The 21359-nt window shown below is 38.8% G+C and overlaps 1 pseudogene; it reads left to right on the forward strand.

Annotated features, from left to right (window-relative positions):
* LOC149148408 (oxoglutarate-dependent flavonoid 7-O-demethylase 1-like) overlaps positions 1 to 21359 on the forward strand; it is a 77858-nt pseudogene that overhangs the window by 42143 nt on the left and 14356 nt on the right.

Here is a 21359-nt window from a genome sequence, read left to right on the forward strand (position 1 = left end):
GGTTTACATCATTGACCGGTAATCAAGCGATGTCTTTTCATGTTCGACTTCAAGAAATTCTCACATGGATCGACTTGTACATCGAGTGAAGATCAGAAGAGATTGAAGACCCCGGATCTAGTTTCATCCATCCGGGCTGCGATATATATTCAGGATATAAAGGCATTTGATATGTACATCATTACAGCAGATGATCATCCTTCTCAAAGGATGATAATTTCAGCGAAGAATTATCAGTCTACCATCAGACGATCGTCTGTTCTATGTACCAAAATGTATTTATAAAACTGAGCATGGGAATGCCCGCCTCAGCTAGATCATGAAAAAGTATGAAAGAATAATGTATTGTATTGTATCTTATTACAGGACACTTCTCAGCAGATTGAATGAACTTCAGATCCTCCTAATAAAGCATTTCACCCGATAAACGACCTCATACTTTAGGGGGCATCTGTTATAGACAATTTTGTGCCTTACAGCAACAGGTATGAATTGTCAATAATCCAAGGGATCCAAAGTTCCCTAAACATGATGTTCCTGCCCCTAGAGGAACAAGGTCAGCAAACCAACAGCTCTCAGATCAGTTCTCCACCTGAAAACACTCAAAAACAAGCAATCCTGAAATCAAAGCAGGTGCTCCACTAGGCTTCTGCGCTGAAACATAACTCCTCTATGGTGTACCTGCGTTGCAAAGTAGGTAGAACAAAGGCCACCTGCGTTGAGCGAGATTGGACAAGTGGCACACTGAGTCATTGCTCCAAAAATGACACTTGGATCAGGGATTTCGCCTTGTGATGAGTCAGAGGCTCTGTTTCTCCAAGTGGAAGCAAAGTTCTCCAAGTGGACTCAAGAACTGAAGATCAACTGAAGAGAGAGAGGACACAAGGCAGCTACACATCAGTTGCAAGCTGACTCATCCTTTCTCAATTCATCTATATATTGAGCTCTCTCCTATGAGCTCAGGAGGCTGGAATTTTGTGCAAAGTAATTATATGTTGTTGGTTTCACTATAGAGCTATTGGGTGATTGCTTGAAGGAGGTGAAGAGGAGAAATTCTTTCTGCTGGGAGGTGTTGCTGGATTGGAGCCTTCAATGGTTGTAACACTCTCAGAACCTTTACTTCTTCATTAATAAAAGCTATTGAGGTTCTTCTATATGCTCTTGTTTCAATGATATATTGTGATAATTGTATATTTGATTTACACTAATCCCTGAATCAGTTATGATTGCATGTTGCTTGTAGTTTCCTTCTTTGCTATTTTGCAGGATCTCATTGTAGCTGGGTCAGCAATAGAGCAAGGAGCCGGGAGCAAGCAGCCATAGAGAAGAGTTTGGATTCGACATTAAGCGCAAGGCAACGGTTAGTGCATTCTTTCATTCTCTTTTGCTTTCATAAAGAAGTAAACCTTCAGTAGTTTCCTTTACAGTTGTTGCTGAGGTACTATCACCCTTAGAGTGGGATAGGGTCATCCGAATCGGATACTTTTCCCTACAACACTATGACAACTCGATATAGTTGGATCCTTTGTTTTCGGGTGTTCTTGATCTGTGTATCCATGGTCCGATCAGTTGTGGCTTGTTCCATGTAGTCTGGGTTTAACTTTGTTGGTGTGGGTTGTTCTACAATGTCAGATGTGTCCAACAATGGTGAAAAGTAGGGCCGAAGGCGGTCCACATTGAACACTTGGTGAAAACCAAGGAATGGTGGAATACTAAGCTCAAATGCATTGTCCCCTACTGCCTTGGTAATGGTGTATGGCCCATATTGGAGCGGGCGAAGCTTGTGGTGGGGCCTAGCAAGGCGCTCCTTCTGCAAACGTAACCAAACTTTTTCGCCCACCTGGAACTTATGTGGCACCCGATGTTGATCATGTTGTTGCTTGTACTTAGCACTGACTCTGTCCAATATGTCATGGACCTATTGGCGGATGTGTTGAATGTGCTCAATGAATTTGGTTGCCTTGTCGACTTCAAATTGGACATGAGCTGAATCTACCTGAGTAGCTGCAAATGGTATGGCCATATCAATGTGACATAGTGGTTGGAATCCCAAACCCACCTCAAAAGGGCCATGGCTAGTCGAATTGCGGAGAGCCTAGTTATAGTTGTGTTGTACATAGGGGAGGCTCTCATCCCATGTGCATGGATTCTTTGAGTTATACATGCACAGAATGTGGACGATCATCCCGCTGATGACCTCTATCTGGCCATCATTTTGGGGATGGAAAGATGTGGACTTAGTGAGCTTGGTTTCCAACATCAACCAAAGACTGGACCAAAATGTACAGAGGAACCTATTGTCCCAATCTTAGATGATAGACTATGAGATCCCAAAGTGTACCCACACTCATACAAAGAAGAGTTGATCCAGGTGGATATTGGTGGCAACCCGCCTATTCCTCTTTGACTCTCACCATTGTTTCTTTCAATTTTTCAGTTTCCTTAATTGTAGCACAGTTTACTATTTTTGGCAATTTTTTGGGTCCTAAACATTAGGATCCATTTTGAGGCCCTAAACGACATTTTTTTGGCAAATTTCCTAAATAATTTTAAAATTAATTGTGTCAAAAATTGTAGTCCTCGAAAAGATCTTTCCAACAAGGTATCATACGCATCAAATGGAGATAATGTGACCAAGTTACGATCCCAGGAAGTTAGCTACCCAACTAACCCCAACAGGGCCCATAAACTCTTGGTGTTACATCTCCTCGGGTTAGGGTTTTGGTTGTTTAGGGTTTTTTCTTATTGTTCAATAATAAAAAGGCCCTTGAACCTCATTGTAACTCAATTCAAATGCATGTAGCCGCCACATCTCTTCTCAGAGATCAGCCACCATCGCCCGAGCTATCTTATTTACATTATGTTTGTAAGCATAGTTCAGTATTTTTCTATTAATGAAATGAAGTGTTTTTCCGCTGCATCTCTATGTTTATGAGTATATATGTAAGTTGTTGTGATCATGTTTAAGTTCGTATCAGTGGTATCCAAGCGATTTTTTCTTTCTTTGTTTTTCATTGCATGTCCCCAACGAGGTCAGCATATAAGGAGTTAGGGCTCAATCTGCTTGAACCATTGTAGGATCAGCCTCGCAAAACCCGACAACCTCCCATGCCAGAAGAAAAGAAAGACGAGGGAGCAAGAGATCCTTACAAAATGTTGCTCAAACAAGCCCTTGAGCGATAGAGGGATGCGATGATGGATAACTTTCCTAGATCCTTCAACGGCTACCCACAGGCAATGCATCTTCATCCAGCAGCCACTCTAGAGGAAACACTCCTTTTAAGGTACAAGTTAACTTCGATATTCCCATATTGAAATGCCTCATAGATGCAAACATCATAGATAAATGGTTAAATCTATTGGAAGGATATTTTTCAATTCGTGACTTTTCCAATCGGGAAAAGATTACGTTAGCACTTCTTAAAGCTGCCCCACACGTCACAGACTGGTGGGAAACCTACTATGAAAAAAAGGAAGAGAGTGAACTCTCACTGTTTTTAGTTGCACCCACTTGGAATTATTTATGAGACGCCATGAAGGAACAATATTACCTTGTTGGGATCTATGAAGATAAATACGCAAAGTGGACCACGCTACAGCAGGGAAGGGACCGCGACGTGTCAAAGTTCACAAATACTTTCCATACCCTTCACACGAAGTTGGGTATCAAGGATACTGAGGTAATTGTGTTGTCAGTTGTAGTCCTCGGAAAGATCTTTCCAATGAGGTATCATATGTGTCAAATGGAGATAATATGACCAAGTTACGACCCCGGGAAGTTAGCTGCCCAACTAACCCCAACGGGGCCCATAATCTCTTGGTGTTACATCTCCTCGGGTTAGGGTTTTGGTTGTTTAGGGTTTTCTGTTATTGTTCAATAATAAAAAGGCCCTTGAGCCTCATTGTAACTCAGTTCAGACGCATGTAACTGCCACATCTCTTCTCAGAGATAAGCTACCATCACCCGAGCTATCTTATTTCCATTCTATTTGTAAGCATAGTTCAGTATTTTTCTATTAATGAAATGAATTGTTTTTTGGCTGCATCTCTATGTTTATGAGTATATCCATAAGTTGTTGTGATCCTATTTAAGTTTGGATTAGTGGTATCAAAGCAGTCTACTCTTTCTCTATTTTTCTTTCCATGTCCCCAACGAGGTCAAGTTATAAGGAGTCAGGGCTCAATCTGGTTGAACCATTGCAGGATCAGCCTCGCAAAACCCGACGACCTCCCATGGCAGAAGAAAATAAAGATGAGGGGGCAATATATCCTTTTAAAATGTTTCTCAAAGAAGCCCTTAAGCAACAGAGGGATGCGATGATGGATAACTTTGCCCAGATCCTTCGACGGCTACCCACAGGCAATGCATATTCATCCAGAAGCCACTCTAGAGGTGCCACTCCTTTTAAGGTACAAGTTAACTTCGATATTCCCATATTCGAAGGCAAACATCATATATAAATGGTTAAACCTATTGGAAGGATTTTTTTCAATTCATGACTTTTCCAATCAGGAAAAATTACGTTTGCACTGCTCAAAGCTGCCCCACACGTCAAGGACTGGTGGGAAACCTATTGTGAACAAAAGGATGAGAGTGAACCCTCACTCTTTTCAGTTGCACCCACTTGGAACTCTTTCCGAGACGTCATCAAGGAATAGTATTACCCTGTCGGGAGCTATGAAGATAAATACATAAAGTGGACCATGCTACGGCAAGGTAGGGACCAAGAGGTGTCGAAGTTCACAAATACTTTCCATACCCTTCACAAGAAGCTGGGTATCAAGGTTACTGAGGTAATCGCATCGTCAGTTGTAGTCCTTGGAAAGATATTTCCAACGAGGTATCATACGCATCAAACGGAGATAATATGACCAAGTTACAACCTCAGGAAGTTAGCTGCCCAGCTAACCTTAATGGGGCCCACAAACTCTTGGTGTTACATCTCCTCAGGTTAGGGTTTTGGTTGTTTATAATTTTCTCTTATTGTTCAATAATAAAAAGGCCCTTCAGCCTCATTGTAACTTAGTTTAGAGTCATGTAGCTGCCACATCTCTTCTCAAAGATAAGCTACCATCGCTTGAGCTATTTATTTCCATTCTATTTATAAGCATAGTTCAGTATTTTTCTATTAATGAAATGAAGTGTTTTTTGGCTGCATCTCTGTGTTTTTGAGTATATATTTAAGTTGTTGCAATATTGTTTAAGTTCAGGTCAGTGGTGTCAGAGTGGTCTACTCTTTCTTTGTTTGTCTTTACATGTCCCCAACGAGGTCATGGTATAAGGAGTTAGGGCTCAATCTGGTTGAACCATTGCAGGATCAGCCTCAAAAAACATGACGACCTCTCATGGCGGAAGAAAAGAAAGATGAGGGGACAGGAGATCCTTTCAAAATGGAGCTCAAAGAATCCCTTGAGCGACAGAGGGATGTGATGATGGATAACGTTTCCCAGATCCTTCGACGGCTACCCATAGGCGATGCATCTTCATCCAGCAGCCACTCTGGAGGCACCACTCCTTTTAAGGTACAAGTTAACTTTGATATTCCCATATTCGAAGCCCTCATAGATGCAGATGTCGTAGATAAATGGTTAGATCTATTGGAATGATATTTTTTCAGTTCATGACATTTTCAATCGGGAAAAGATTACGTTCGCACTTCTCAAAATCGCCCCACATGTCAAGGACTAGTGGGAAACCTACTATGAACAAAAGGACGAAGGTGAACCCTCGTTATTTTCAATTTCACCCACTTGGAATTCTTTCCGAGATGCCATCAAGGAAAAGTATTACCCTGTCGGGAGCTATGAAGATAAATACATAAAGTGGACCACACTACAGTAGGGAAGGGACCAAGAGGTGTCGGAGTTCACAAATACTTTCCATACCCTTCGCATGAAATTGGGTATCAAGGATACTTAGATAATCGCATTGATATTTGTAGTCCTCAAAATTTTAATTGCAATGAGGTATCATACATGTCAAATGGAGATAATGTGACCAAGTTACGACCCCTCGAAGTTAGTTGCCCAACTAACCCCAACGGGGCCCATAAACTCTTGATGTTAAATCTCCTCGGGTTAGCGTTTTGGTTATTTAGGGTTTTCTCTTACTACTCAAAAATAAAAATTCCCTTGAGCCTCATTGTAACTTAGTTCATAGGCATGTTGTTGCCACATCTCTTCTCACAGATAAGATACCATCACCTGAGCCATCTTATTTCCATTCTGTTTGTAAGAATAGTTAAGTATTTTTCTATTAATGAAATGAAGTGTTTTCCGGCTACATCTCTGTGTTTATGAGTATATCTGTAAGTTGTTGTGATCATGTTTAAGTTCAGATCAATGGTATCAGAGTGGTCTTCTCTTTCTATGTTTTTCTTTGCATGTCCCCAACGAGGTCAGGGTATATGGAGGTAGGGCTCGATTTGGTTGAACCATTCCATGATCAGCCTCGCAAAACCTGATGACCTCCCGTTGCCAAAGAAAAGAAAGATGAGGGGGCAGGAGATCCTTTCAAAATGTTTCTTAAAGAAGCCCTCGAGTGACAGAGGGTCCCGATGATGGACAACTTTGCCCAAATCCTTCGACGGCTACCCACAGGCAATGCATCTTCAGCGAGCAGCCACTCTGGAGGCACCAATCCTTTTAAGGTACAAGTTAACTTCGATATTCCCATATTTGAAGGCCTCATATAAATGGTTAAATCTATTGCAAGGATATTTTTCAGTTCATGACTTTTATAATTGGGAAAATATTATGTTTTCACTTCTCAAATTCACCCCACATGTCAAGGACTAGTGGGAAACCTACTATGAACAAAAGGAAGAGAGTGAACCCTTGTTTTTTTCAGTTGCACCCACTTGGAATTCTTTCTAAGACGCCATCAAGGAATAGTATTACCCTGTCGGGAGCTATGAAGATAAATACATAAAGTGAACCATGCTACGGTAGGGAAGGGACCAAGATGTGTCAGAGTTCACAAATACTTTCCATACCCTTCGCATGAAGTTGGGTATCAAGGATACTGAGCGGAATTTGGTGCTCAATTATCGCAGTTGTCTACACAAGTACATCCAGGACGAGATGGAGTTCCTAGACATTTCCTCTCTCGACACAGTGTATCGATACGCTGTAAAGATTGAGCAGAAGTTTAAACAAAAGAAGTAGGACTTTGGATTTGCAAATCCAAAGCAAGGAAAAGGCGCCCCCAAACCATAGAACAAGGGACCAAGCCAAGGCGGGGCTATCCAGGACAACCTGCCGAAGCCACAAGTAAAGAACAACACCACGAAGATGAAGAAGGATGTGGAAAAATGGTGTGAGATCCATAAGAGCTCCACTCACAATATAAGTGAGTGTCAGGCCAAGCAGACACTGGTGGCCGAGTTGAAGGCTTCCAAATCAGACACAGGTTCTGACTCTGAATCAGAACCCCATAAGGGGACTGACAAAGGGAATAAGATCATTGATGCGGAGCCCAGTGCCACTTTGGCCACCACAAAGATCCAGAAAATTGAGCTTGAAGATCCAGATGAGGGGGAACGCCTCTTCCACTCATAGATGTGGGTGAAGGGTTCTCCGTTGCATTTCATTGTCGACAGCAAGAGCCAAAATAACCTCATTTCAGCAGAAGTCATGAAGAGACTAAGCCTAAAGACTAGAGCACATCCACAGTTGTACACCATCGAGTGGCTTGTTATGAAACCAGCTCACAAAAAGATAGAAAAGATAGATCAACGCCTTAGAATTCAACCTCTTAGGGGGGGAAACCTCCTTTACATTACACAAATGAACACTTCTCAGATGATACAAATGACTAAACCTCATTTCTATATATAGGAGTCTAAGGGGCTACAACAGAGCTCTTCACAGCTCAACAGACCACAACCCATTTCAGGTAGAGTTGGGATTTCGGCCATTATTCTCCATTGATGTGGCCATAATATTTGCAGCCACTCAGGTAGATTCGACTCACGTTCATTATGAAGCTAAAATGGCTAACAGCTTCATTGAGAGCATTCAACACATCCGCCAACAGGTCCATGATGTATTGGAGAGATCCAATGCTAAGTACAAGCAGAGCCATGATCAGCATCGAGTGTCGCACAAATTCCAGATGGGTGACAAATTTTGGCTACATTTGAAGAAGGAGAGCCTTTTTGGACCCCACCGCAAGCTTCGTTCGCTTCGATATGGGCCACACATCAACACCAAGGCCGTTAAGGACAATGCCTTCGAGCTTAGCATCCCACCGTTCCATGGTCTGTACCTAGTGTTCAATGTAAATCGCCTTCGGCCATACTTTCCACTATTGTTGGACACATCTAACATTACAGAATAGATCACACCCACAGAGCTCAACCCAGGCTGCATGGAACATTCCACAACTGATCGGATCATGGACGCATAGATCAAGAACACTTGGCAGCAAAGGATATAGCTATATCGAGTTTCAAAGCAGGCCAACTCCTTCACCAAGGCAAATGGCTCACCAGGGACCAAGTTCAGCAGAAGTTTCATCATCTCATGTAGGAACTCAAAGCAATGGGGACTATTGCTTCCTAAGGGGAGAGGACTGATCTAAGTGGATATTGGTTGCCACCCTCCTATTCCACCTGGACCCTCACCATTGTTTCTTTTAGTTTTTCAGTTTCCATAATTGTAGCACAGTTTACTATTTTTGGCATTTTTCGGGTCCTAAACTTTCGGAGCCTTTTTGAGGCCCTAAAAGACATTTTTTGGAAACATTCCAGTGATTACTAAAGTAATCATGTTGGCAGTTGTATTCCTCGGAGAGATATTTCCAACAAGGTATCATATGTGTCAAACGGAGATAATATGACCAAGTTACAACCTCGGGAAGTTGGCTTCCCAACTAACCCCAACAGGGCCCATAAACGCTTGGTGTTACATCTCCTCGGGTTAAGGCTTTGGTTGTTTAGGGTTTTCTCTTATTATTAAATAATAAAAAGGCCCTTGAGCCTCATTGTAACTCAATTCATAAGCATGAAGCCATCACATCTCTTCTTAGAGATAAGCTACCATCACCCGAGATATATTATTTCCATTATGTTTGTAAGCATAGTTCAGTGTTTTTCTATTAATGAAATGAAGTGTTTTTCAGTTGCATCTCTGTGTTTATAAGTATATCTGTAAGTTGTTGCATTCTTGTTTAAGTTCGGATCAAGAGTTTAGTAGTGGCTTCTGATGTGATATTCTTCTTGCAGGCTGCCATAATGGCCATCTCCTACAATCTGTTGATGACCACAAAAACACAATCGTCTCCACGCTTAGTGGAAGGAAGGCCCGACATGTAATCCGTGGAGATGGATTCCCAAGGTCAACTAGGAGTAGGCAGTGGAGTATAGAGGCCTTGCTTCTTGATGGTCAGTTTGGAAATGGCGCATGCAGTGTAGGATCTAATGTACTTCCTAACATTCTGTCAAAGATTCAGCCAATAGAAATACTTTTGTTGTACTGCCATTGTTTTCTCGACCCCGAAATTCCCAGCAACCCGGCTGTAGTGCACTTCCCAAATCATCTTGGCATGCTCGCTTGAAGGAACACAAAGGTGTCCCAGGTGGCATAACAGTGCATCCTAGAGGTGAAAATATGGAACTTGTTGAACCTCCAAGAGCTTCTAGTATGTGTGGTTGAATTATGGATCGCTTTTATAGAGAAGTGGCCAATCATAAGTCTCATGTCCACAAGAGTTGAGCATGGTGGTTAACGCCATGATCAGTGGTCGGCTGAGGCAGTTCACAACATTATTGGTTCCACCCTTCTTGTACTTGATATTCAAATGGAACTATTGCAGGTATGTGGACCACTTCTAATGGCGATCATTCTAAAATTTCACTTGCATCTGTATGAACTGCAGGGGTCGGTGGTCTATGTGGATGACCATTTCCTTCCCCAAAATGTAATGCTTCCATTATCGGCAGGCCTACATAATGGAATACAACTCTTTGTCATAATTGGGATACTTCCAGACTGTGTCTGAAAGTGTCTCACTGTGATATGCGATTGGATGCCCCTATTGAGTAAGGAATGCCCCAATAGCATATTCAGAGGCATCTGTCTCGATCTCAAATGGTTGTTACAAGTCTGGTAATGTAAGAATTGGTGCAGATTAGAGGCAATGCTTCAACTCTACGAACACCTTCCATTGAGATTTAGACCAAAATAATTTTGCTTTCACTCCTCCCTTGGTGACTTGACTCAAGGGCCAAGTGATATGAGAGAACCCTAACACAAATCTGCGGTAGAAATTGGCAAGACCCAGAAAGTTGCAGACCTCTGTCAGAGTGGTTGGGAATGGCCAATCCCAAATGACTTGGATCTTGGCTAGATCCACATGCACCCCCTTTTCATCAATAATGTAACCCAGATACTTAACCTGGGTCATGCCAAAAGTGCATTTCTCCAAATTGGTACATAACTTGTGTTGCCACAGTGTTTGGATAACTTATCAGATGTGGTGGAGGTGCTCTTCCCAACTCTGGTTGAAGATCAAAATTTCATCCAAGTATACCACTACAAATGAATTGGTGAATGGCCGCAACATGTCATCCATCAACCTCATGAAGGTTGCAGGAGAATTCGTCAACCCGAAAGGCATAACCAACCATTCGAAAAGGCCCTCCTTGGCTTTGAAGGCAATCTTCCACACATCGAAGGGTTCAATTTGTACCTGGTGATATCCAGACTTCAAGTCAATATTGCTAAAATATTTTTGCCCCTTGAGTTGGTTTAGAAGGATATCAATCCATGGGATCTGGTATCTATTTCAGACAATTATCTTGTTCAACGCTCGGTAGTCAATACAGAATCTCCAAGTCCCATCCTTCTTCTGTTCCAACATGATCGAGCTGCCACAGGGCGATGAACTCAGTCAGAAGTGACCTTTCTATAGTAGCTCCTAAATCTGCTTCTTAATTTTTTCATTCTCCTGAACATAGAACCGATAGATTGGTCCATTGGGAAATGATGTACCTGGGGTCAAATTGATGGAGTGCTTGACCTGACAATGCATAGGCACCCCTACGAGAAAGGTGAATATGTCCTCGTAATTTGCCATGACCTTGTCCATCTATTGTTTTCATGCGGAGGGGCCCTATTTGGCAGTCGTGGCCACCCTCTTCTTCATTCCCTCATGGCATATCATCAGGTAAAAAAAATTCCAGGTTTTAGAAATGAGCTTACTACATTGTTTCACAGTAACCAAAGAGAGGGCGGTAGGCGGTGCTACCTCTAGTATCCTATATAACTTATTTCCCAACGTAACAATAATAGTTTGTGGCCTTGACTCATGCACAACATGTCACTTCCATAAGTATGGTTGGAATAATAATACATCACAAACATCAAGAGGAGTAATGTCGCATAATAACTCATCTATGAAGGGCTTGATGTTGTATGGAAGTCGACACTATTAGCTGGCATGGAGGTCTCGTCCTTGGTGAAGCCACCCGATGGTGTACGGTTGTGGGTGTGTTATGGTCGATAAGCCCAGCCACTTCACGACCTTTGCTAAAATGAGGTTCTTTTGGCTCCTGTTGTCGACAATGACTTGTAGCAGGGAACCCTTTACCCACATCTGGGAGTGGAAGAGGCACTCCTCATCCTCTAGATATTTGAGTTCCTCCTTTTGGATCTTAGTGGTGGCAACAGTGGAATTGGGCTCTACATCGATAATCTGCTTCCCTTTGTCATTCCCCTTGTCGGGTTCTGACTCAGAGTCAGAACATGCATCTGATTCAGAATCCTTCAACTCAGCCACCAGTGACTTCTTGGCCCGACACTCACTTGTGTTGTGAGTGGAGCTCTTATGGAACTCACACCACTTTCCCATGTCCTTCTTTGACTTTGCGGTGTTGTTCTTTTCTTGCGGCCTTGGTGGGTTTTGCTGTGCCACCCTACCTTGGCTTTATCTTTTTTTCTGCGGTTTGGGGGCACCTTTCCCTTGCTTCGGATTCGAAGATTCAAAGTCTCACTTTTTCTGTTTAAGCTTTTGCTCGATCTTGACAGTGTATCGCTATGTTGTGTCGGACGAGGATATGTCCAGGAACTCCATCTCATCCTGGATGTACCTATGTAGGAATTCATGGTACTTGAGTACCTAGTGTTTCTCAAAAGCCTTGATACCCAACTTCATGTGAAGGGTATGAAAAAAATTGGTAAACTCTGGCATGTCATGGTCCCTTACCTATTGCAATGTGGTCCACTTTATGTATTTATCCTCACAGCTCCTGACAAGGTAGTACTGCTCCTTGATGGTGTCCTGGAATGAATTCCAAGTGGATGCGGCTGAAAATAATGAGGGTGTAATTTTATCCTTCTGCTCAAAGTAGGTTTCCCTCTGGTCCTTGACGTGGGTTGCGGCTATAAGAAGAGAAAAAATAATCTTTTCCCAGCTGGAAAAATCATGAACAGAAAAAATATCCTTCTAGCATATTTAACCAGTTATCTAAGGCATTTTCATCTATTTGGCCCTCAAATATGGGAATGTCAAAGTTTACTTGTACCTTAAAAGGAGTGGCACCTTCAAAGTGGCTGTTGGATGTGGATGCACTGTCGATGGGCAGCTGTTGAAGGATCTGGGCAAAGTTATCCATCATCGTGCTCCTTTGTTCTCGAGGGCCTCCTCGAGCAATATTTTGATAGGATCTCCTTCTCCCTTATCTTTCTTTTCGTCCCCCATGGGAGGTTGTCGAGATTTGCGAGGCTAGTCTTGTAAATATTCGACCAGTTCAACCCCTAACTCCTTATATATCAACCTCATTGGGGACTTGAAAAGAAAAAAATAGAAAGAGCAGACCACTCTAATACCATTGATCCAAATTTAAACTGGAATGCAACAAATTACAGATATAAACATAAATATAGAGATGCAACAGAAATAACACTTCATTTCATTAATATTAGATACTGAAAAATGCTTACAAATAGAATGGAAATAAGACTAGATCTCGCAATGGTAGCTTATCTCTCAAAAGGGATGTGGCAACTACATGCCTCTGAATTGTTTTACAATGAGGCTTGAAGGCCTATTTATTATTGAGAAACAATGGAAAACCCCAAACATCCAAACCTAACCCTACGAGATGAAGCGCCAAACTATGGGCCCTGTTGGGGTAAGTTGGTACATCAACTTCCTGGACTAGAACTACTGACAACAAATACTGAGTTGAAAACTTGTATTTTTCATTGGTGGTTTTCCCAAAAAACGTCGTTTAGGGCCTCAAACGGCTCTAGAAGTTCAAGACCCAAAAAACTCCCAAAAATAGTAAATTGTGCTACAATTAAGGAAACTAAAAAATTGAAAGAAACAATGGTGGGGGTCTAAGTGGAATATGTGGGTGGCCAACAATATCCACCTGGATCAGAAGTTGAATCAACAGGACAAGGGTCGACAATCCTATTGGCATAAGACTCTACAGGATCAAACTATGGGGGTTTACCATAACCTTTTCTAGTAAGAAACGGATCCCAGTCATCACCCATCTAGGCTAAATGATATCTAACCAATATACATATTAACCCGTTATGGAAGAGATATTGTTTAGGGTTTTTATGTTCAGCTTGGTAAGACTTTGACATCTTGGTTAAACTCTTCAAGAGAAAGTAGGGTAAATTAAGTTCTTGGCCTAAAAAGGCCATTGAAATTTGAACATGTAAATAATGTTGTATCGACCTTACGACATTATATATATATATATATATATATATATATATATATATATATATATATATCTGTCAATCAAATGTAACAAGTTACACAAATTTGGTTTAAGAAATGATATATGCATGCCTTTCACAGAGTACTCACATTCTTTGTTTTCTAACAATTTCTTCCATAGAATTCCCTTGACCACAACTTTTTTGGACCAAAACTCACCTTCTAAGGGTATTTGGGTATTTGTTGCCACAAACTACAAATTAAACTTAATTTCAAGGCGACCATTTTAAGCCCTCCTTCCATTGAAATAAGCAAAAAATTCCTTAACAAGATCATCATTATGCCCTTGAAACAATTGCAAGAACTTCCACCAATCTACTTGACAAAACAAAACTAAAATTTCATCATTTGCCTCAACAATTTATGCTCCAATGAGATCTTGTCGAACTACTGGAGGCATATCACTGAAGCAAACTTCAGAGGTCAAGGTATAATAGGGTTTGAAATAATGAAAACATACATACAACCCTAAGCCACAAAACCCTCGAGGCCAAACGAGAAATACGAAAATGAATGGTTTGGTGAAACCCTCTCAAGAAGCCTAGGATATCACATTAGAATTGTCAAGTACATGTAAATGACAGAGCAAGGATGACCTTGAAGTGTGGGCAATCAAACCATAATAAAACCTTATACCAATTGACGCTAATACATAATGACACTTAGGCGTTTAAATTGTCAGGTAAGCAGGTAATAAGGCGTATTAACATGACAAGTTGATCGACCATAGTATTTACCATAAGTGTGTATCTATGAAATGATTTGTGAGAATCATATATTCAAGTTGAAAGAACATACCATTAAATAGGGCATATCAATAACATATATGGTATGATCAATTCATAGCATCAATCAACTAATAACGCACAACGCAACCAATGTATGTTCAAACTTTAGGTTAAGGATATGAATAGGAAACATTTTAAACATTTTAAATCTCAGGTTCATAGAAACAAATGCTAAACATAGGAAAATCACCATGTTAATGTATAACAACTACCCAACTGATATTATAAATATGATTATGGGCTGCTACAAAATCTATGATTCTGTAGCGGCCTTTAATTTAACAATTTATTTTCTCTTAGGGGAAACTACTAACTAAAACAAACCATAGTAATAAGAAAAACAAACCCTTTCATTTCAATGAACCGTGAAATAGATCCCAGCTTAAGAAAGAAAGGAAAGTAGTGATCAAATAAAAGATGTGGGAATTTAGTCAATTCAAATCTAAATTAAATGACAACAAACAAGAAAGCAAAGTGTCCTGCCAATAGGTCCAAAAGCTCCACTATGAATATATTTATTTTCGTTGTAAAGACTGTTAAGAAACGAGGCACATAATTAAAAACTTCCCTAAGCATTTATAGAACAACAAAGACTAGAAAATAACATGAAGGCCCAAATGGTGGGAAGGACCTCATGGTATTTATTATACGATATTTAAAGAGGATGTGCTTCAAGATAAAAAAAAAAAAAGAACCAGAAGACAAGAATGAAGTAGACTCAACCAAAGAAACTTCATCAGCGACACCATAAACCAAGCAAGAAATAATGAATCCAAATGAGGCTCCTCCAAACTCAACAAAAGCAGAAAAGAAAAAAAACCTCATGGAAAGTGGATCCCCTTCTAAATCCACAAGGATTCTTGCAGGAAAAGCATCTTCTTGGACAGATTAGGCAAATCAGGAAGAGTCCAATTTTCACACACTGAAGAATGATACATTGGAAATAGAAGAAAATATGTGCTAGACTCAAGTTGGGAGGAGAGGAAGAGTCATTTCGCCAATGAAAACAAGAAGTTAGCCTAAGTCAAAAGAAAAGTAGCGAATAATGAAATGTAAATGTATTTGGATTTTGGGAGTTTTTTGGAGAATTTTTTGTTGGAAAGGGTCTCAAATTTTTGTGTCATGAGGAACTTGTTTGAGCGTTGGGATTGAGCCACCGTGCTTAGTTTAAAATATCCAAAGAAGATTAAAATATGTAAAGGTTCTCGCTTACTAACTAGATTTTTTTAAATAATACAAATTCCTATCCATCTTTTTGAACAAATATCACCATTACAATCTCTTTAAGATTAGAAGGTTGTTGTATTTTATTTAAAGTATCACACGCAACTTGACTAATTTTTAATTGAATTTAAATATTATTATTTAACTCCAAAATATACTTGTAGTAATCACACCATAAAAATCTATTTAAATTTAGAATGTTATTGTATTTGATTATATATGGGATACAATTTTTGATGTTTGTGTTTCCATTATATTTTTTTTTGTTCAAATTAATTATATATAAATAATTTATAAAATTATATGTTTTAATTATATAATTAATTTAATAACTTTGTTCTTTTAACTATTATTATTATATATATTGAAGAAGCCTTAAGGGATAGCTCAGTTGGTCTAGTTCTTGTTGCTAAGTATTTTACCTATCAGAAGGTCATGAATAAATTTTTTATATTTGTGGTTTCTTTAGATTTCCTTTTGTTCAAATTAGATATATATATATATATATATATATAATTTATTAAAATTATATGTTGTAATTATATCATTGATTTAATAATTTTGTTCTTTTAACTATTATTATTATATATATTAAAGAAGCCTTAAGGGATAGGTCAGTTGATTGAGTTCTTGTTGTTAACTATTTTTCCTATCAGAGGTATATTTTCGCTTCACAATCAACTAAAAGTGCAAGAAAACTTTATAATAAAGTATTTCGATTCTTTATTATAATTGATAGAACTTGTCAATATTAATATTAAAAAAAATCAAGATAAGTAATTAAGTGGAGAAAAATAATCCCTATAAATATTATTTATTTATTTATTTATTTTTATTTTTGATTATTTTTTCGCACATAAAATGATTCTATATTTGTTATTTTATTGAAATTAAAGTACACATATTACTGTTCAAATACAACTTTCTGGACATGTTTTCTCAACCAGAGCAAAAACAGTGAAAACATAAAAATAGACAAAATCATTACAAAAGCTTAAAATAAGAAAAATGTTGTATACATTCACCTTAAAGACATCGCCAACTTTTTCTATTATCACTAAATGTCCAACATACTGGAGTAATGCTTCCTTTGATCTTCTATTTGCATCAACGTTGTGTTCTCTATGAATATGTGCTACCTTCAGTGTCTCAAAAAATTCCTATGTTGGTAAATCCTTTGTTTCCAAGAATTTAGAGTCAAAATATGTAATGTGTCAATCCCCAAGAACCAATCAATAACCACCCTAGAATCACCAAAGGTTCGAGGGCACTTCACATGCCTAGATATTACAAAATCGAGGACCAACCTAAGCTCAATTAATTATGCTTTACTATTAGATCTTGGTCGTACTTCCAAGCTAAGAAGGAAATAATGATGGTTATTTAAGTGAAGAGTTACTCTCAATTAATTATGCTTTATTATTAGATCTTGGACGTAATTCCAAGCTAAGAAGGAAAGAATGATGGTTATTTAAGTGAAATGCTACTCCATGCTACTCCCACTCCCCAAAATCCCTCACATGACTCACAGCTCTATTAATAAAAGCCCAAGCCTTGGAAATATCAATCCCGGGCCCAATCGAAATCATGTTCTTCTTCTTTAGCCCTTCAGCTAAGTTCCTTCATTACTATTTTTTATTTTTGGAACCTATTATCGAAGATGGTTCTATTCTTGAAATATTTGAAAATTTATCTTTATTATGAAACATTTGATTCTATTATTAAGTTTATAGGTATGTCTATTCTAGAATTGAGTTTTTAGAATTTTAATTTAATTATCAATAATTATTAGGTGGATGGTAGGGATTTAATCTCCATAGAATATTCTAGAATATTTTTAGAAGTACACACAAATTAAATACTAAGATTTATTTATAAAGTAGTTATGTATTTTATTTCATTTTAATTATTTCATTAATTAAAAAAAATCCATATGAACAGGTGTCCTATGAAATGAATTATGTTTTTTTGGGCATATTCTATTGGTAAGCCATGATATTGACCATAATTTTGTAACTAAGTCTATTTACATATTAAAAATTTCCATGAAAAATTAGTGGTGATTATCCATGGTTAAGAATCTTGTTACATGTTTTTTTTAAATGTATATACATTATTTATATATTAATTTTTTTTATTAATAATAATAATAATTTTTTAAAATAAAACTACAATTTAGTTAATTTTTATAATATTTTTAATTTTAACAATTTGATATGTCTGATGAAATAAGACTTTTGATGTTTATTATAGACTCATATTTATTCATATTTACCAGCTATTTAATGTATATAATCATATTACTAACTAATATAACTTGTCTAAATATTAAATTTAGACAATATCTTAGACATTCAAAACAAACAATCTTTTCTACTCAAAATTAATTGAGAAGAAAACTAATAAAAAATAAAAAATTACTATATTGACACATCTTCAAAAACTTTTAAAGCTAAAAAAGAAGCATTTTCATATTAATGAAAGAAAAGATGAAAAACAAATAAGTGCCTATATTGACATATTTTCAGAAGAAGAATAATAAAAAACATCTTCCACAAAAATAAAAAAATCTTCCGAAAAAGAAAACATCTTTATATTAATCAAAATCAATTAAAAACATTTTATGTCACAATTAATTATTAAAATAAAATCTTTTATGACATACTCCAACACACAATCATTTAAAAAGCGTTAATGTTAAGTCCCACTAGCACAACCAGTTCAGGATAGACCTCATAAGGAAGGCGACCCAGGATTGAACCTCACAGAGGTTGTTGCGTTGGTGCTAAGGGGAGGAGACATGCTAAAATCCAGTCAGCTCAGGGTTGGTGTGGCCCAGGCTAGGTGCGATCCCCATGGGTCCCAATTTCTCAAGCCACAGGACAAGTGTGGCCCAAGGTGGGTTCGATCACCATGGGTCCCAATTTCTCAAGCCACAGGTCAAGCTTGGATAAACACGGATCACTTGACCTTAAAAAATAAGTAAAATTAATTAGTAAAATAAAATCTGATATTGACATATTCCAAACATTGGTTTGAGCTGGACTGAAAATCCTACGTAAAAAAGTGACAGATCTTTGTCAATTCAAAATATAAAACAAAAAGGTTTGACACCTTCATATTGGCCAAGTTCAATGTTGGTTTGGCCCATGGTGATTTTTACGGCTTAGATGCCCCTAAGTCCCGATTTCTCAAGCCACAGATGAAGCCTAGATAAACACAGGTCACTTGACCTAAAAAAAGAAAAATAAGTAAAATTAATTAGTAAAATAAAATCTGACATTGACATATTCCAACATCGGTTTGAGCTGGACAAAAAAAAAAAAAAAAAATGTGACACATCTCTATCAATACAACGTATAAAACAAAAAGGTTTGACACCTTCACATTGCCCAAGTTCAATGTCTTCAAACTTGCCCATATTTATCCAACGCAATTAAAACAGTGAAAATCATTGTTGTCATGATTATGTGACAATGTAGATAATCACTACCTTGTATTTGTAGAGACTTATTTTTTTGTGACAATGTTGATACTCACTACCTAGACAATGACCTATTTATGTGCATCGTTGATCTGAAATTGATCTAAGACAATTAATAAGGTATTAGAGACTCATGTGCATGGATATGCCTATGTTATTTTGTGCAACGGATCGATAAGATTGCGAAATACACAGGAACTAAAGCAGTTAAAGAAAACATAACAGGAAAACATATAAACATAACAAGTTTAATAAGGAGTTCACGCAACACTCCTGGGCTACGTCTCCTGGTCCAGCCTTCAGTGGTGGCCTCTCTATTATGTTTTCAAAGCAAAGTTTTTACAACAATGAGCTCAATTTGAGTCTCACACAATAGATATAAATCAGCAAGACTGTACTTGGATACCCCAAGTCTCTAGAGTACACAGACTCTTCTTACCAACTCTCGACCTCTATTGGTCACAGTAGTATGAGCCCAATCTAAGACTCATACATGACAGGCATATACAAAGGAGTTCGCTTGAACCTCTCAAGCCTTTTCTGGAGTACACAGACTCTCCAACTCTCTCTGGCTTTGTCTTAACTCTGGCTCGATGCTCTCTAATCTCAGCTTTCTTAACTTGCCCCCCCCCTTCTCACTCTCTCTGTCAGTTCATGGCTTTAAAGCCAATCTGCTTTCTGACTGTTCATTTTCACTTCCCAGCTTTCTAGTTCCCCTGCCTCTGTCCATTTGAATCCCTCTGTTCTGCGTAATCATCACTGTATAACACCTCACAGGGAGGTGGCCACCTATTTTGTAACGAACCGTGTTTCAGTACTCTTGGGCGTTTTCGAAATGACCGTTTAATCCATTAACTCCAAGAATGCCCATGAAAAACGACCTTCTGCCAACGCATCATCCACCTCGGACTTCAAATCTTATACAACTCTACCTATTTACCTCGTCAAGTCCAGTCACCCATCGGAAGGCATCTCCGCCGTTGATCTGGAGCCTATAGATCCTACAATCCTAAGTAACATGATGTTTACCCATCCGAATTGAGCGGTTTTCTCTCTCTTCCACCAAACGCGTGGCACCCCTTGTGTGGCATCGAGCGGGACTCGGTTGAAACCGCTTACCGCTCGAAGCCCTTCCGATATTCTGCCGGTTTTTGTGGGGCCCCTCTTCTGAAGAAATCGGCACGATATCCATTGCATTTTATAACTTTTTGGGTCTGGGTGCTCGGGGCTTTTCCCTCTTTGAGGGGTTTTCCCTGCAATGTTCGATTAGCGACTTGTCTCTAATCGCATATCAGAAACTACCCCCATTTCTTAAATTGACCTCTAGTTTTGCTAATTTGTGGAAGCGTGCATTACCATGGGCCGACGGTCTGCGTGCTTGACCGAGGGTCCTCGTTGCTCCATGTTGTTCACAAATTGCAACTGTTTCGAGGATATCTCTAATAATCTTGCTCTTTAAAAGACCCTGAAACTTTGGCATGATTTTTAAGAGTTCATGAAAACTTAGAGAGTGTTCTAGGATCCAATTCGGATCACAGCCTTCCCATGGAAAAAGCTTTTGGACCACCAAAAGTTGGTATTTAAGCATCAATCAAGTGAGGATATAGATTCCTCTCTTGCCCAATTTTTATCCATCTTGCATTGCTTGGTTTTGAACCCTTGAGTCCAATTCTGAGGTACTCAACATCCCCTCTACACGTAGTTCTCACCTTCTTGTCCAGAACTGTATCTTCTTGGAACTCATTGAGATATTCAAGCAACAGATCATCAATAGAAGGAAATTGGCTCTGCTCTTTGGGATCTTCAATCAACGAAGGTTCAAACAGTCTCAAGCTTTCTGCATTAACTACTGAATAGATGTGCATGTAAGCTGGCAAATCAAGGCGAAAAGCATTCTCACCAATTTTCTCAAGTATCCTGAAAGGTCCATACCTTATTGGCTTCAGCTTCTTACCTTCACCTTGCATTCTGTCTTTGCTGATATACAACCAGAATTGATCACCAACTTGGAAACTATGCTCAGTCTGATGCTTATCATGCCTTGCCTTGTACTTGGCTTGGATATTTTCCAGTTGTTCCTGTACTACCTGGTTCAATGAACTTGGTTTCCTTGTCCACATCA

Source organism: Pinus tabuliformis, chromosome 9 (assembly GCF_031772625.1).
Source record: "Pinus tabuliformis cultivar Carrire ecotype Pingquan chromosome 9, CPIR1, whole genome shotgun sequence".
Taxonomy (NCBI): domain Eukaryota; kingdom Viridiplantae; phylum Streptophyta; class Pinopsida; order Pinales; family Pinaceae; genus Pinus; species Pinus tabuliformis.